The 17943-nt window shown below is 42.1% G+C and overlaps 1 protein-coding gene across 1 annotated transcript in view; it reads right to left on the minus strand.

The window, feature by feature from the left end:
• Positions 1-8493: 8493 nt before the first annotated feature.
• LOC146801728 (uncharacterized) overlaps positions 8494-17943 on the minus strand; it is a 119730-nt gene continuing 110280 nt past the window's right edge. Inside the window, exon 7 of the mRNA XM_085621196.1 lies at positions 8494-8698. The gene's annotated coding sequence lies outside the window, so the exon portion shown is untranslated. The remainder of the gene's footprint in view (positions 8699-17943) is intronic.

Raw genomic sequence — 17943 nt, forward strand, 5'->3', positions numbered from 1 at the left:
CAAACCTGTAGGACCATAACATTTGTGAATGAGTCTCTGTGTATCCAAATCCAGGACTTCCCTTTTGTTTCCTTCCCATTGTTATCAAATCCAAAGGCTAAATGAAGTTTGTAAAGACTACAACTCCCAACATTTTCTGGTTTCTTGAAAAAAACAACCTCGGATAGAAGACATGATGCTCAGTAAACAGAGAGCAAGCTAGATAAAACGTACCTATATTCTGGAATTAAATGCAGTGTGGCATTTCACAAAATGGAAATTTGTAAGTCAGTACTACACTTTCATTTGAGTTCTTGTACTATATTAAAAATACGTTTGGTATTTATTATATCCTATTTTTCTATATCTGCTGTCACACTAGTTAAATTCTGTTTTCATTTGCAATAACTTCCAAAGTTCTTTTTAATTGTTTTACAAAGCCCAGCTATCTGCATCTCTTTACCCTAGACACTGACAATTTGTGGTGAGCAGTTAAATACTAATTTCAGGTTTAGAGGGTTGGGGCCTTATTACGAGTGGCCAGTAAATTCCATATAACTATTTGCTATCTCTGGAATTTATCGCCCGGTTAGCACGTTATTAACAACGCGCATCACCGAGGTGAAAAAAATTCCAGAGATAGTGTGGATATCGCCGTTTTCCATAGTGGAAAACGGCAATATCCTAGATGATAGGGCCAGTGGTCTTAGTCACAGAATCCACCCCCCATGTTAAGTATGCCTTAGTCAGGAATTTAACAGACGTAAAATTCCTGCGTTAAGGCATATTTAAGGCGATTTAAATAATCGCTCCCCTACCTTGTTAATATCGCGAAGCTGCCTTCGCGATATTTTCCCTGGTTGGTTTCACAGCCACACCTACTTTGCATCTCATTAGCGATGCAAAGTTAGGCGTGCTGGAAATGGGCGCTAAGTCAGCAAGACACGCGATAGCGTGTCTTTGCTGATAAGGCAATGCAATTATCGCCGCTTTTCGCCCGAAAATGGATGCAAAAGCGGCGATAATTTCTTATCGCCGTCTTGTTAATATGCCCCGAAATTTTAACAGGTGATACTGTATGGTATTTACAGTACCATGCGGACTTTGGTGCGTTAAACACCAACATCCGCAGGTTATTCCCCACAAATTAGTAATAGGTTTTATCTCACACGATAAATAATGTACCTTGTGGTGTTTCTATTTATCATGTGCGATAAATAGCACCTAAACTCGTAATCAGGACCCAACCCTGAAAACAAAGATAAGTTAGCAGTCAGTCAAGGAAAGTAAAAAGGACACAAAGCTATCTCAAGAAACGTCTGAATGACAGTGCTCTTTGTACAAATTCATAATTTACCCATGAGCCCAGCCAATGAAATTAATAGATACTAAAATAGCATGTAAGCGATAGATGCCCCAATTCTGAGCCAGGGAGCTCGCAAATATGTTCATTCGGAAGTTGCTCATCAGCAAATACATTCAACACGTTTAAAATAAGTTCAGTTCAGTAATAGGGTTATTATATGTCATATTCACAATTCTAAAACCAACCCACTAAGGGGCATATCATCTAGGACCGGCGATAATTATCGCTAAGCGCACTTAGCGCTAGGATAATTATCGCCGGCTAACGTGGATTTTTATCGCTGAGATAGCGTGCTATTAGCAACGCTTATCTCAAAAGCGATAAAAATCCTAGCGCTAACTGCCAAACGTGAGATTATCGCTGGAAACCCAGCGATAATCTCACGAAGTTTGGCGTTAGCTTGATGACAGGGCAAGGCAAACTTAGCCATGATATCCACCTTCCATAGGATATCATGGCTAAGTCAGTCCTGAAGCAGGCGTGAGGAAAGTAGCGATAACAGGGTTTATCGCTACTTTTCTTGGAACTATGCTTCATAGCGTGGGGCTTGATGATAGGAGAAATGTCGCTTAGCGACATTTCACCAGTCATGTCAGGGCAGGAACGCCCACTTTGCATCTCATTAGAGATGCAAAGCTGGGCGTTCAGAATCCAGGCGCTAATGCAAGGTTTCACGCGATAGCGTGACCTTGCTGAGTAGGCGATAAAATTATCGCCGCTTTTCGCCTGAAAACGGACGCAAAAGCGGCGATAAATTTTTATCGCCTCGTTGCTGATATGCCCCCAAGTGAGCTAAAAGCCATTGAACAGACAATTGAGCGACCCATCCAATTCATTTCCCTAAATTTCTCTGTTATTTCTGATGGTACCTAGTCTTAGAATGTGTTTATAAGTCGCTGCTGTCTGTTTTCAGCCTTTGCCAGCAGTACTGTGCCAATCAGAACATTGTAAATGTAATTTCTAGCAGCCTGGCTACCAATGCACTTTGTATTGTTTTAAAAGGCCAGTTGAGAGACTAAACTATGCCAAAGTATATTCATTCATATTTCTCTTTTAACATGATAGTGGTCAATTGTTGGTGCACTTTGATAATCGAAATGCAGTTAATGATGTCTACAGTGACAGTCCTGAAACGCAAAAGACCAAACTCCGAAGAATTCCTGAGCAATGTAGAATAAACAAACACGCTTGGGATAAACTTATAAAGGCCAAAAATATTTATTAAAAGTTTCTGTGATCGAATATGTCACTGATGATGGACTACTATCATAGGTCACTGATGGTGACATTGATAAGGTGATACATGAGGTAGTCAGTTACATAATCAATGATTCAAATATATCACTTTTTGTTGAATGCTGTGTGTTTGAGCGTTACATTTTCATAGCTTTCAAGCACTGCGTATAATGAATTCTGCGAACTTTGAATCTTCAATGCCATCACTCCAGCCTTCACAGAAATTAGGTATACAGAGAACTAAATTGTTTGACATACAGTGCTCCCTACCATACTTTTGCTATTTCCAACTGCAGTAAGCTAGCATGTGTTACCATTACCAAACTCAATGATACGCAGGGTCATGTTTACGAGCCCCTTTGAGTCGCTCTTGCACCAAGTATAACATGAAGGGCCTCATTTACAATTTTTTGGCGTAGGGCAGGGTCGCAAGCCTTCCAGCTGTGCAGGAATGTGCCGTATCTATCAGATACAAAAATAACAATTGATGGACAGAATGCAGAACAATGTCATACATTCACCCCAGTACAGAGATCTGGGCCTAAATCCATCGTTTTTTTGCTCACCATGCCATTCCAGTTTGAACCCAGCCATATGCAAATCAGTCTTGACCCTGTGCCCCATGGGAACAGTCCAGCCCGAACTGCCAAGCCAGGTCCTTCCTGGACTGGAAACAAGCATCCTAGGACCGGTTTCGGGCTTTCAGCCCTCATCAGCCAGGATAGCTTGATTCCAGCGGCATGGAGAGCAAGGGACTCACGTCTGAGCATACCCTTCCCACTCGGGGTGACAAATGCAAAAATAACAATTGATGGACAGAATGCAGAACAATGTCATACATTCACCCCAGTACAGAGATCTGGGCCTAAATCCATCGTTTTTTTGCTCACCATGCCATTCCAGTTTGAACCCAGCCATATGCAAATCAGTCTTGACCCTGTGCCCCATGGGAACAGTCCAGCCCGAACTGCCAAGCCAGGTCCTTCCTGGACTGGAAACAAGCATCCTAGGACCGGTTTCGGGCTTTCAGCCCTCATCAGCCAGGATAGCTTGATTCCAGCGGCATGGAGAGCAAGGGACTCACGTCTGAGCATACCCTTCCCACTCGGGGTGACAAATGCAAAAATAACAATTGATGGACAGAATGCAGAACAATGTCATACATTCACCCCAGTACAGAGATCTGGGCCTAAATCCATCGTTTTTTTGCTCACCATGCCATTCCAGTTTGAACCCAGCCATATGCAAATCAGTCTTGACCCTGTGCCCCATGGGAACAGTCCAGCCCGAACTGCCAAGCCAGGTCCTTCCTGGACTGGAAACAAGCATCCTAGGACCGGTTTCGGGCTTCCAGCCCTCATCAGCCAGGATAGCTTGATTCCAGCGGCATGGAGAGCAAGGGACTCACGTCTGAGCATACCCTTCCCACTCGGGGTGACAAATGCAAAAATAACAATTGATGGACAGAATGCAGAACAATGTCATACATTCACCCCAGTACAGAGATCTGGGCCTAAATCCATCGTTTTTTTGCTCACCATGCCATTCCAGTTTGAACCCAGCCATATGCAAATCAGTCTTGACCCTGTGCCCCATGGGAACAGTCCAGCCCGAACTGCCAAGCCAGGTCCTTCCTGGACTGGAAACAAGCATCCTAGGACCGGTTTCGGGCTTCCAGCCCTCATCAGCCAGGATAGCTTGATTCCAGCGGCATGGAGAGCAAGGGACTCACGTCTGAGCATACCCTTCCCACTCGGGGTGACAAATGCAAAAATAACAATTGATGGACAGAATGCAGAACAATGTCATACATTCACCCCAGTACAGAGATCTGGGCCTCAATCCATCGTTTTTTTGCTCACCATGCCATTCCAGTTTGAACCCAGCCATATGCAAATCAGTCTTGACCCTGTGCCCCATGGGAACAGTCCAGCCCGAACTGCCAAGCCAGGTCCTTCCTTGACTGGAAACAAGCATCCTAGGACCGGTTTCGGGCTTTCAGCCCTCATCAGCCAGGATAGCTTGATTCCAGCGGCATGGAGAGCAAGGGACTCACGTCTGAGCATACCCTTCCCACTCGGGGTGACAAATGCAAAAATAACAATTGATGGACAGAATGCAGAACAATGTCATACATTCACCCCAGTACAGAGATCTGGGCCTAAATCCATCGTTTTTTTGCTCACCATGCCATTCCAGTTTGAACCCAGCCATATGCAAATCAGTCTTGACCCTGTGCCCCATGGGAACAGTCCAGCCCGAACTGCCAAGCCAGGTCCTTCCTGGACTGGAAACAAGCATCCTAGGACCGGTTTCGGGCTTTCAGCCCTCATCAGCCAGGATAGCTTGATTCCAGCGGCATGGAGAGCAAGGGACTCACGTCTGAGCATACCCTTCCCACTCGGGGTGACAAATGCAAAAATAACAATTGATGGACAGAATGCAGAACAATGTCATACATTTACCCCAGTACAGAGATCTGGGCCTAAATCCATCGTTTTTTTGCTCACCATGCCATTCCAGTTTGAACACAGCCATATGCAAATCAGTCTTGACCCTGTGCCCCATGGGAACAGTCCAGCCCGAACTGCCAAGCCAGGTCCTTCCTGGACTGGAAACAAGCATCCTAGGACCGGTTTCGGGCTTTCAGCCCTCATCAGCCAGGATAGCTTGATTCCAGCGGCATGGAGAGCAAGGGACTCACGTCTGAGCATACCCTTCCCACTCGGGGTGACAAATGCAAAAATAACAATTGATGGACAGAATGCAGAACAATGTCATACATTCACCCCAGTACAGAGATCTGGGCCTAAATCCATCGTTTTTTTGCTCACCATGCCATTCCAGTTTGAACCCAGCCATATGCAAATCAGTCTTGACCCTGTGCCCCATGGGAACAGTCCAGCCCGAACTGCCATGCCAGGTCCTTCCTGGACTGGAAACAAGCATCCTAGGACCGGTTTCGGGCTTTCAGCCCTCATCAGCCAGGATAGCTTGATTCCAGCGGCATGGAGAGCAAGGGACTCACGTCTGAGCATACCCTTCCCACTCGGGGTGACAAATGCAAAAATAACAATTGATGGACAGAATGCAGAACAATGTCATACATTCACCCCAGTACAGAGATCTGGGCCTAAATCCATCGTTTTTTTGCTCACCATGCCATTCCAGTTTGAACCCAGCAATATGCAAATCAGTCTTGACCCTGTGCCCCATGGGAACAGTCCAGCCCGAACTGCCAAGCCAGGTCCTTCCTGGACTGGAAACAAGCATCCTAGGACCGGTTTCGGGCTTTCAGCCCTCATCAGCCAGGATAGCTTGATTCCAGCGGCATGGAGAGCAAGGGACTCACGTCTGAGCATACCCTTCCCACTCGGGGTGACAAATGCAAAAATAACAATTGATGGACAGAATGCAGAACAATGTCATACATTCACCCCAGTACAGAGATCTGGGCCTAAATCCATAGTTTTTTTGCTCACCATGCCATTCCAGTTTGAACCCAGCCATATGCAAATCAGTCTTGACCCTGTGCCCCATGGGAACAGTCCAGCCCAATGGATTTATGCCCAGATCTCTGCACTGGGGTGAATGTATGACATTGTTCTGCATTCTGTCCATCAATTGTTATTTTTGCATTTGTCACCTCGAGTGGGACGGGTATGCCTAGATGTGGGTCCCATGCTCTCCATGCCACTGAAGTCAAGCTATCCTGGCTGATGACGGCTGATAGCCAGAAACCGGTCCTAGGATGCTTGATTCCGGTCCAGGGAAGACATGGCTTGGCAGTTCGGGCTGGACTGTTCCCATGAGGCACAGGGTCAAGACTGATTTGCATATGGCCATGTCTGAACTGGGGTGGCGTAGTGGGCAAAAGAACGATGGATTTAACCCAGATCTCTTGACTGGGGGAGAATGTCTGCATTGTCAGCATTCCGTCCATCATTTGTTTGTTGTAACGCTTTTCGCCCTAAGTGGGATGGGTATTCCCAGACGTGGGACCCGTGCTCACTACGCCACTGGAGTCAAGCTATCCTGGCTGATGACGGCTGATAGCCAGAAACCGGTCCTAGGATGCTTGATTCTGGTCCAGGGAAGACATGGCTTGGCAGTTCGGGCTGGACTGTTCCCATGAGGCACAGGGTCAAGACTGATTTGCATATGGCCATGTCTGAACTGGGGTGGCGTAGTGGGCAAAAGAACGATGGATTTAACCCAGATCTCTTGACTGGGGGAGAATGTCTGCATTGTCAGCATTCCGTCCATCATTTGTTTGTTGTGACGCTTTTCGCCCTAAGTGGGATGGGTATTCCCAGACGTGGGACCCGTGCTCACTACGCCACTGGAGTCAAGCTATCCTGGCTGATGACGGCTGATAGCCAGAAACCGGTCCTAGGATGCTTGATTCCGGTCCAGGGAAGACATGGCTTGGCAGTTCGGGCTGGACTGTTCCCATGAGGCACAGGGTCAAGACTGATTTGCATATGGCCATGTCTGAACTGGGGTGGCGTAGTGGGCAAAAGAAAGATGGATTTAACCCAGATCTCTTGACTGGGGGAGAATGTCTGCATTGTCAGCATTCCGTCCATCATTTGTTTGTTGTAACGCTTTTCGCCTTAAGTGGGATGGGTATTCCCAGACGTGGGACCCGTGCTCACTACGCCACTGGAGTCAAGCTATCCTGGCTGATGACGGCTGATAGCCAGAAACCGGTCCTAGGATGCTTGATTCCGGTCCAGGGAAGACATGGCTTGGCAGTTCGGGCTGGACTGTTCCCATGAGGCACAGGGTCAATACTGATTTGCATATGGCCATGTCTGAACTGGGGTGGCGTAGTGGGCAAAAGAACGATGGATTTAACCCAGATCTCTTGACTGGGGGAGAATGTCTGCATTGTCAGCATTCCGTCCATCATTTGTTTGTTGTATCTATCAGATACAGCACATTCTTGTAGTTTCTCCCTGCGATGGCGCTCAAAGGGCTGCTTGGGCCAATGCAGGCACCCTTTCACCATGGTGCAAGAATGTCTCAGTTGTAGAGATAATTAGTTTCGTGCTAAGGGACACCTTCCTGCTCAAAAACAATCAATATAGGTGAGTTTCTCTTTCCATGTGTGCTACTGAATGCTTCATAAATCTCGAGTAAAACAATACAGTGCAAATTGCTTCATTGCATTGTTGTGCACCAGGGAGGCATCTCCACAGGTATTGCGTGGGTGTTCTCATGCAACACCCATGGATTTTGACAAATTCCCAGATTTACCAGAAGGAGTAGACCTGGGAATGCGCCAAAAGCCTTTGCCCCCCCCACCCCCACCCCAGGTGAGCGCAACTAGGGGAAATATGTTTATTTCTCCTAGTTTCTTTCCTCTTTCAATGTGTGCTGCATTTTGCAGCACACATAGAACGATGAAAACCCCTCGGCGGATTGTTTTTGAGCAGGAAGCTGTCCGTTCCTGCATAAATACAACCCTACTTACAAGTAGGCACACTTGCAGCATGGCGCAAGTGTGCCTGCATTGGCGCTAGGCAGCCAAAAGGGCACCAGTATAGGGGAAAAGACAGAAATGTGCTGTATTGACTTAAATACAGTGTATTCCTACCCTTTACCCGTCATGCAGTGCAGCAAGGTGACTTGCTGTGAAGCGCTGCATGGCTTGCCCATAAATATGGCCCTCAGTTTTGTGGGGCTTTGACCTCATATCCTTTAGTTCACAGCAGGTGTCAGTAGCATGTGTTTATCATCCTACAGTCTTAGAAAGAATATGAATCCACTGACAATTGTTACCTGACAAGTTGTTATTTTGTTGCGTTGATACGAACATATAAAATAGAAACATGCTTAATACAATGTGAACCTGTTAAAAATAAACTATCTCCAGAATATGATTTAAGAAATGAAACTCCAATACAGAAACTCAGCACTGCCATTTTATTGCTGTAGACTGAAAACTAGCGATAAAATATGCATTATGGACAAATTGCACGTAAGAAATATTAAGTTAAATTTAAACTGCCTAATTGATCCAAACATGCTCCAGCTGAACAAGGTGACCACGATATTACATTCAATCGCTGAATCGTCATGACGAGGCAGCTGGGTAATAAACGTTCATATCTAAAAAAAAAGGTACAAAATAATATTTAGCAGTCATGTAAATTTTCAAATACCCAGTAAATCAAATTATGAACGCATGATGCATATTTATGTAGTTTCTGTCAGTTATCAACATGCTTGGCAGAGGGCTAAAGAAAAGAACATGGAATATGCATGATATTCGAATTTGTCAGAAAGACGTGTGGGCAATTTACAGATTCAATATGGCATTGCTGCCATCCTTCTGGGACTGGGATCACATGTGGAAGGAAAAAGCGAATTGATGCATGCTAATATATATATATATATATATATATATATATATATATATATATATATATATATATATATATATATTACCTACTGGCGGTCGCCAGTAGGTAGTTATAGTTAGGACCCCTTTTCCATAGGAAATCCGCAACATTCTATTTTGAATAACTTTTGCGCCGGTCGACGAATCCTCGCGAATTTCTCAAAATAGGTGGGGCGCTCCGCTCTGCTCCTACCCTAAAAGTCTCGGGGGGATCAGTCAAGCGGGGGATGAGATAAAAGGGGGGTCCCAAAACGCGTTTTTCCCATGCATTTTTCCATAGGACCTTTAGAACGAGCTACAGCCCGAACGGCTGAACAGAATTACTCAAAATTTGGCAGAGAGGTAGTCCCTAGGTCAAGGAAGGGCCTTTTGTAGGTTTGGTGTAAATCTGTTCAGTATATTCTGAGAAAATAACCTTTAAATCAATATATATATCTGAGCCCGCTTACGGTACGCTTACCGTACGCTTACGGTAAGCTTACGGTACGCGTACGGTGGCGTGCGCGAGCGCGATTCTGATTGGCTCTTAGATCTTAGTAAACATTCGAATCGGCCGAAACCAGGAAGCGGCGGCCGCCATTTTCTGTGTTTCACTCTGAAAAAAAAAGAGTGAAAACAAGAAAAGGGGGCAATGAGGAGAGTTACAGACCCCCTTACATTTGTGAGGGGGTCAAAGAAGGACTGTAAAGTACAAAACAAACATTTATTGATTTTTAAAAAAAATCACGGGGTACGCGTACGGTAAGCTTACGGTAAGCATACGGAAGAAACATGGCGTGCGCGAAGGAGATTCTGATTGGCCCATAGATCTTAGTAAACATTCGAATCGGCCGAAACCAGGAAGCGGCGGCCGCCATTTTGTGTGTTTCACTCAGAAAAAAAACAGAGAAAACAAGGAAAGGGGGCAATGAGGAGAGTTACAGACCCCCTAACATTTGTAAGGGGGTCAAAGAAGGACAGAAAAGTACAAAAAAAACATTTATTGATTTTAAAAAAAATCACGGGGTACGCGTACCGTAAGCTTACGGTAAGCGTACGGTAAAAAAAATAAAAATAAATAAATGAAAAGCAGATTTAAGAGTTTAGAAATTAGGGAGCTCTAAAAAGAGCTGTTGTGTTTATGAAGTCATTTTTTTAGTGGTACCTACAAGTAAGTACCGATGCAGAGTCTAAGGTTCAAGAGGAAGACTCTGTTCCCTTCATCATTGAAGTGCACACCATCTCCTCTATAAATGTCTTGCATGTCATAACGCAAGTTGTTGTGGTAAATGGCACCCATACCATAGTCACGGAGGAAAGCAGAAACAGATTTGTTGACGTGCTTTCTTGCTTTGTCAATCTGCGGACAGAAATGATTGGACCAGTTCCATTTTTGCCTTTGGCATATGTTGGAAAACACAAAGGCAGTTTTAGGGAAAAGTGTAAACAGTTGTGCAAAGGTGTCCTTCATAAGCATTTCCAGACCTACCCCAGTCAAAGTGCCTAGGTCATTGCCACCACAGTGCACTATTATGAGGTCAGGGTGTTGGATTTGAATGAAGGATTTCACCAATGGCATCAATTGGTGCCACTTTAACCCTCTCTGACCAATCCATTTAATGTCTACATTTGGCAAAGCAAGGTCTCTCACCATACCTGTTTTCTCTGCAAACTTTTCACTCCAGAAGACATAGCTGTGCCCTACAATCCACACTGTGAACATCTTCAAAGGAGAACTGGATGCACTCAGGAGGTGTCTTTCAGTAGAATGGCAATATGAAAAGAAAGACAGTTTGGAAATGGAGGCATACATATTTTTTTCAAAACAAAAAGAACTGATTGGCTGTTTCATACCATTCTAGAATAAAAACTAGGCTGTATGTGTAAATTAATAGAAGCATGTTTTGTATTGGTACAAAAAAATGTGTAACCAAAGAACAGTACTATGGATTTGCTGTAAGGTTTGAAAAGTCAAGCACTCTTGCTCTGTGGAATTGAAACATTGTGTGTCGAACTTCTGACCTAACTCTACACAGCAGTGTTCCATGAGCTGTTGCTATGGTAGCAGGCAGAAGTCAAGTTGGGGGAAGGGTACTAGGCAGAAGTCAAGTTGGGGGAAGGGTACTTTTGGAAAAGGGTTGGTTTTCAACCAATAGAAATGTGTGATTACATTTGAAAAAAAGGGGGAAGCACTGAGATTTGAAACTTACATGTATATGTGTGGAAAAATAGAGGGAAAGTTTGCCATTATCTGGTTCTGCTGAGAGGAGAGAGGTGAACACAACAGAGATCCTGGCTCTGATAATCTGCTGTTTGAGTGTCACATTTCTTTCACAACTAACTAATTTTAAAGGTGAGTTTACAGTTTGAGAGGGGATGTATGTGGTAACTTAAGAAATGAATAATAGAAATGGGAATTGTTTTTGTTGTAGTTACACATGGTGGTTTCATAATGTGTCAGTCTGTAAAAGTGATTTTCACTTGGCCCGAAAAAAAAAAGAGCAGTAAGTGTGCTTTCAAAATGGCAAAGAAATTTCGTTTTGGGACTAATGTGAAAACATGACTCTGTGTGCATAGAGGAATTATAGGCAGAGATTTATTGCGTCTTGCTCTGGTGATTTCACAGTTGCATTAGATGGAAAGGGGGGCGAATTTTTGGGGGAAGAAGCAGAGTCTTAGCACACACCCATGTGCTTGCCATGTATAGTCATGCACAGTATTTAGAAGCGAGTGGGGTTTTCAGGTTTAAGTCTGTAATGCAAATACATTCAGCATCACTAAGGCTGGTTGCCCTTGCTGGAGTGTAGGCAGTCACAGAGAATACACATGGTGGTGGTCTGAAAAAACAGCTTGGACATGTGCATTTAAATAAATCAAAAAAAGTGGTTTCATAATGTGTCAGTCTGTAAAAGTGATTTCCAATTGTAAAAAGTGATTTTCACTTGGCCCGAAAAAAAAAAGAGCAGTAAGTGTGCTTTCAAAATGGCAAAGAAATTTCGTTTTGGGACTAATGTGAAAACATGACTCTGTGTGCATAGAGGAATTATAGGCAGAGATTTATTGCGTCTTGCTCTGGTGATTTCACAGTTGCATTAGATGGAAAGGGGGAGCGAATTTTTGGGGGAAGAAGCAGAGTCTTAGCACACACCCATGTGCTTGCCATGTATAGTCATGCACAGTATTTAGAAGCGAGTGGGGTTTTCAGGTTTAAGTCTGTAATGCAAATACATTCAGCATCACTAAGGCTGGTTGCCCTTGCTGGAGTGTAGGCAGTCACAGAGAATACACATGGTGGTGGTCTGAAAAAACAGCTTGGACATGTGCATTTAAATAAATCAAAAAAAGTGGTTTCATAATGTGTCAGTCTGTAAAAGTGATTTCCAATTGTAAAAAGTGATTTTCACTTGGCCCGAAAAAAAAAGAGCAGTAAGTGTGCTTTCAAAATGGCAAAGAAATTTCGTTTTGGGACTAATGTGAAAACATGACTCTGTGTGCATAGAGGAATTATAGGCAGAGATTTATTGCGTCTTGCTCTGGTGATTTCACAGTTGCATTAGATGGAAAGGGGGAGCGAATTTTTGGGGGAAGAAGCAGAGTCTTAGCACACACCCATGTGCTTGCCATGTATAGTCATGCACAGTATTTACAAGCGAGTGGGGTTTTCAGGTTTAAGTCTGTAATGCAAATACATTCAGCATCACTAAGGCTGGTTGCCCTTGCTGGAGTGTAGGCAGTCACAGAGAATACACATGGTGGTGGTCTGAAAAAACAGCTTGGACATGTGCATTTAAATAAATCCAAAAAAGTGGTTTCATAATGTGTCAGTCTGTAAAAGTGATTTCCAATTGTAAAAAGTGATTTTCACTTGGCCCGAAAAAAAAAGAGCAGTAAGTGTGCTTTAAAAATGGCAAAGAAATTTCGTTTTGGGACTAATGTGAAAACATGACTCTGTGTGCATAGAGGAATTATAGGCAGAGATTTATTGCGTCTTGCTCTGGTGATTTCACAGTTGCATTAGATGGAAAGGGGGAGCGAATTTTTGGGGGAAGAAGCAGAGTCTTAGCACACACCCATGTGCTTGCCATGTATAGTCATGCACAGTATTTAGAAGCGAGTGGGGTTTTCAGGTTTAAGTCTGTAATGCAAATACATTCAGCATCACTAAGGCTGGTTGCCCTTGCTGGAGTGTAGGCAGTCACAGAGAATACACATGGTGGTGGTCTGAAAAAACAGCTTGGACATGTGCATTTAAATAAATCCAAAAAAGTGGTTTTATAATGTGTCAGTCTGTAAAAGTGATTTCCAATTGTAAAAAGTGATTTTCACTTGGCCCGAAAAAAAAAGAGCAGTAAGTGTGCTTTAAAAATGGCAAAGAAATTTCGTTTTGGGACTAATGTGAAAACATGACTCTGTGTGCATAGAGGAATTATAGGCAGAGATTTATTGCGTCTTGCTCTGGTGATTTCACAGTTGCATTAGATGGAAAGGGGGGCGAATTTTTGGGGGAAGAAGCAGAGTCTTAGCACACACCAATGTGCTTGCCGTGTATAGTCATGCACAGTATTTAGAAGCGAGTGGGGTTTTCAGGTTTCAGTCTGTAATGCAAATACATTCAGCATCACTAAGGCTGGTTGCCCTTGCTGGAGTGTAGGCAGTCACCGCGAATACACATGGTGGTGGTCTGAAAAAAACAGCTTGGACAAGTGCAATTAAACAAATTAAAAAAAAAGGTTTCATAATGTGTCAGTCTGTAAAAGTGATTTTCACTTGCCCCGAAAAAAAAAAGAGCAGTAAGTGTGCTTTAAAAATGGCAAAGAAATTTCGTTTTGGGACTAATGTGAAAACATGACTCTGTGTGCATAGAGGAATTATAGGCAGAGATTTATTGCGTCTTGCTCTGGTGATTTCACAGTTGCATTAGATGGAAAGGGGGAGTGAATTTTTGGGGGAAGAAGCAGAGTCTTAGCACACACCCATGTGCTTGCCGTGTATAGTCATGCACAGTATTTAGAAGCGAGTGGGGTTTTCAGGTTTCAGTCTGTAATGCAAATACATTGAGCTTCACTAAGGCTGGTTGCCCTTGCTGGAGTGTAGCACTCTGGACATGGGCTTTTTAAAAAATCTGAAAAGTGGTTTCATAATGTGACAGTTTGTAAAAGAGATTTTCACTTGCCCAAAAAAAAGAGCAGTTTGTGTGCATTCAAATTGGCAAAGAAATTTTGTTTTGTGACTATTGTGAAAAGAAATGTAGTAATATATTTAAATACAATAAAGGATTTTTTTTTAGTTTTTTTCAGGTATTACTGAAGAACAGTGAACAAAATTTAAGATGCCTACAAAATCTCGAGTTCAAAAAACGCTAAAAAAAAAACTATATTTGAAGACAACTGGAGGACCAAAGTTAGTAGAAGATGCTCATGTTGGGAAAAAGAAAAAATCTTCTGGTAAGCAGAAAAAACTATTTCTTAAAAAAATATTCAAAACAAAGAAAAATGTACAAAATGTCTGTCCTGGGAAGAATGTAACAAAACGAAGAGAACAGCAAAAAATTGAGAATTTAGTTAATGCAAATATACCTTCTGCAACTGAAAAGTTTTACATAAACAGAAAAACAGCATTTAAAGAGATACGTAGAAAAATGTTTCAGAGAAGAGTTATGTCCAATTTGATAAAGGATGTGAAGAAATATAAGCAAAAGGCAAAATATTACAAGAGAAAAAAAGAAATTGAAGCCATTGCAGCAAAAGCATTAGAATTAAAAAGGAAACTATTCATATTAATTTTGAATAGGATGCGTACATTAGATAAAATGGTTAATGTACTGAAATCACAAAGCAAAAGCAAAAGAGTAGTGAACAGAACAAACTTTTGTAAAGTGTTTTTAGGAAAGTGGATGCATAGTTCAAGTAGTGAACCTTTTTTTAATGAAGAGAGCTATTTTCAAAGTAATAGTTTGCTGCATGCAGTTGACACCAGAGGTCGTTCATACGAAGTAAAAAATGGTTGCATAATGGAGAAGGAGATAATGGTTCCAAGAGATGAGGTACAAGTGATGGCAGATGAGGCAATGGGGAGACGTCCTAAAGCCCCAGTGTACACTTGGAATTGTAGTAGTATTTGCACTGTGCGTCAGGAATCTATTGACAGATTTCGAGAGTTTCTAAGAGAATATAGTAAAAAAAGTGTAAAACAGAAGATTAAGGTGCTTCAAAGTCTGGATCCATGCAGAGTGAGAGAGAATACTGGTTTGCAGGGTCATTCTCTGGCTTGTCTATCTAGAAAAGTGTGCAATAGTGTTTTCCATCATTTTAGGATGCTGGCTGTTCATCATACTGAAATGAGAAAGTTTGTGAGACGGTTGTATTTTGTCAAAAGTCCAGCAATAAAGTTAAATGAATTGAATAGGGCTCTGTTCCGAGGAACGGTATCAGATGTAGAGAAGGTTGTTGATGAAATTCAGTTTTGTTACTTTGGTCCTGAACAAAACAGTGCAGAGAAGGACACAGTAAATGAGGAAGAAGTGGAAGAGAATGTAGAACCTTCTGTAAGTAAGACATTTAATGATCACATAACAAAATTTGCAATAGTCTCTAATGAAAGACCAAATGTTACTTGTATTTGTTGCCGCAGAACTCATTATAGAAAACAAACTAGGAATGTTGATCTCTACAGAAAGAGTGAAAATGAAGATAATTATAAGTGGATGGATTTTGCCACATACATATTTCTTGAAAATTGTTTTGAATTGGGTGAAGATCAGCATATTTGTAAATACTGTTACAACAAGTTAGAGGAAAATAGAATGCCGACCAGAGCTGTACATAATAATTTAGAATTGGATGCTATTCCTGCTGAACTTTCTGAATTAAATACATATGAGTCTATACTCATTCAATGTGTTCATCCGTTCCAGACCATAGTACGTATGGAGCCCAAAACTGGTAAATTACCTCCTTCAGATTTACTGAGAGGTTTAAAAGGTAGAGTGGTGTATTTGCCCTTGGATTTGAAAAAAAATATGGAAACTATTGATGCGGATACTTTGGAAACTGAACCATTAATTATTCTGGTTAATGGTGTACCTACAAAGAATAAGAAGATTTGGCAGGAGCTGGTAGATGTGCGGAAAGTACAAAGAGCAAATTTGTATTTGAAAAAAAATAACAAATGGTATGAATCAATTTATATAGAAGAAGAAGAAGAAGACGAAGATTTTCAAGAAGACACAGAAACACCAACTGGACAAATTGAAAAAGTGGACAAGACAAAGGAAGAAGAAATTTATGAACATTTTAGCATACATCCTCTTCATTCGAAAGAAGTTATGGGAGACAATATTGATCTCTTTCAGATGAAGAAAGCAAAAGGAACTCCCGTGAGTGTATGGGAGGAGAGCTTGGAAGCTCGATGTTTTCCCCAGCTGTTTCCTACGGGAAAAGGAGGACGATACGATGAACGTCCAGAACAGATTCCAGCTTCAGAGTATCGGACTACAAGACTATATGCTGAAGATCCCAGATTTCGACAAAGTATTCCTTATTTGTTCCATCTTTTATTTGAAAGCGACTTGTCTGCACTGTCTTATGCAGTAAATCACATTTTAAAAAGTGGAGTACATTTACAAAATGTGTCTGCTAAGGATTTTATGGAGAAAGTGCAGCACCGAGATGATCATTTGGAAACACAACTGATCAATCTGATGGCTTGTCAGCGTGGGACAAATGAATATTGGTACCGACGCCATGGTGAACTAAAATGCATGTTACGCAATTTAGGAACACCAACATGGTTCCTTACCCTAAGCTGTGCCGAGTACGCTTGGGATGATTTACTGGATTTTCTACGAGAGGCCAATTCAAACATTAAAAACATCGAATACAAGACAGCAGGAGAACTGTGCTCATTGGATCCGGTTAATGTTTGCAGATATTTCAATCATAGATTTGAGGCTATGATGTCCTTCATCTGCAATAAAAAAAATCCACCCCTTGGAGAAGTAGTGGATTTCTTTTGGAGAAAAGAGTACCAGGCAAGAGGTGCTCCTCATATTCATATGCTGTTGTGGATCAAGGATGCCCCAAAGTTTGGAACAGATACTGATGAAGCAGTGTTATCTTACATTGAAGAATATGCAACATGTGGTATACCAAAAAGCACAGAAGAGAACAAGTTAAAGGAGCAAGTTTTACGTTTCCAAAGTCATCGGTGTGGAAAATACTGTCGACGGAAATACAAGAGCAAAGAAAAATACTACACTAAATGTCGATTTGGATTTCCTAGACCTGTTCTTTCAAATGGAAGAGTAAACAGTTTTATGTCAGCTGTGAGACATACTATCACAAGAAAATCACCTAAGAATACCTACAACCTTAAAAGAAAAGAAGAATCAAAAAATATAAATGACTACAACCCAGTCATTTTATCCATGTGGAACGCTAACATGGATATACAGTATGTAGCTGACAATTCCATTGCTGTTGCACGATATGTAACGTCTTACATTACGAAATCAGAAAAAACAGAATTGAAGGAAATGTGGGAAGAGATTTCTCATGAGAAGACTGTTAGTAAGAAGCTGTACAGTTTCAGTTTGAAGATGTTATCGCATCGAGAAATTGGATCCTACGAATGTTCAGATAGGTTATCTTCTGCAAGTCTCTACTCAAAGTCAAGAAGAATAATTTGGGCAAGTTTAGGCCTTGCAGCAATGAGAAATCGGGTACTGAAATCTGTTGGAGAAATTGAATATTTGGCCGAGAATGACCCAGAAAGTACAGATATATTGAAAACAAACATGTTGGACACATATTATCCCAAGAGAAGTCATCATCTGGAGAACATGTGTCTCTATGAAGTGTTGCAGAACTACATTTATTCACGGAAAGCTGCAGAAGACATTAATAATGGAAAATATAAAGTTGTTGGTGAAGAAGGATGTTTGGTGAAGCAAACCAAAGGAAGTTTGATAAATCAC

This window comes from Triturus cristatus, chromosome 8 (genome assembly GCF_964204655.1).
Source record: "Triturus cristatus chromosome 8, aTriCri1.1, whole genome shotgun sequence".
Classification (NCBI taxonomy): domain Eukaryota; kingdom Metazoa; phylum Chordata; class Amphibia; order Caudata; family Salamandridae; genus Triturus; species Triturus cristatus.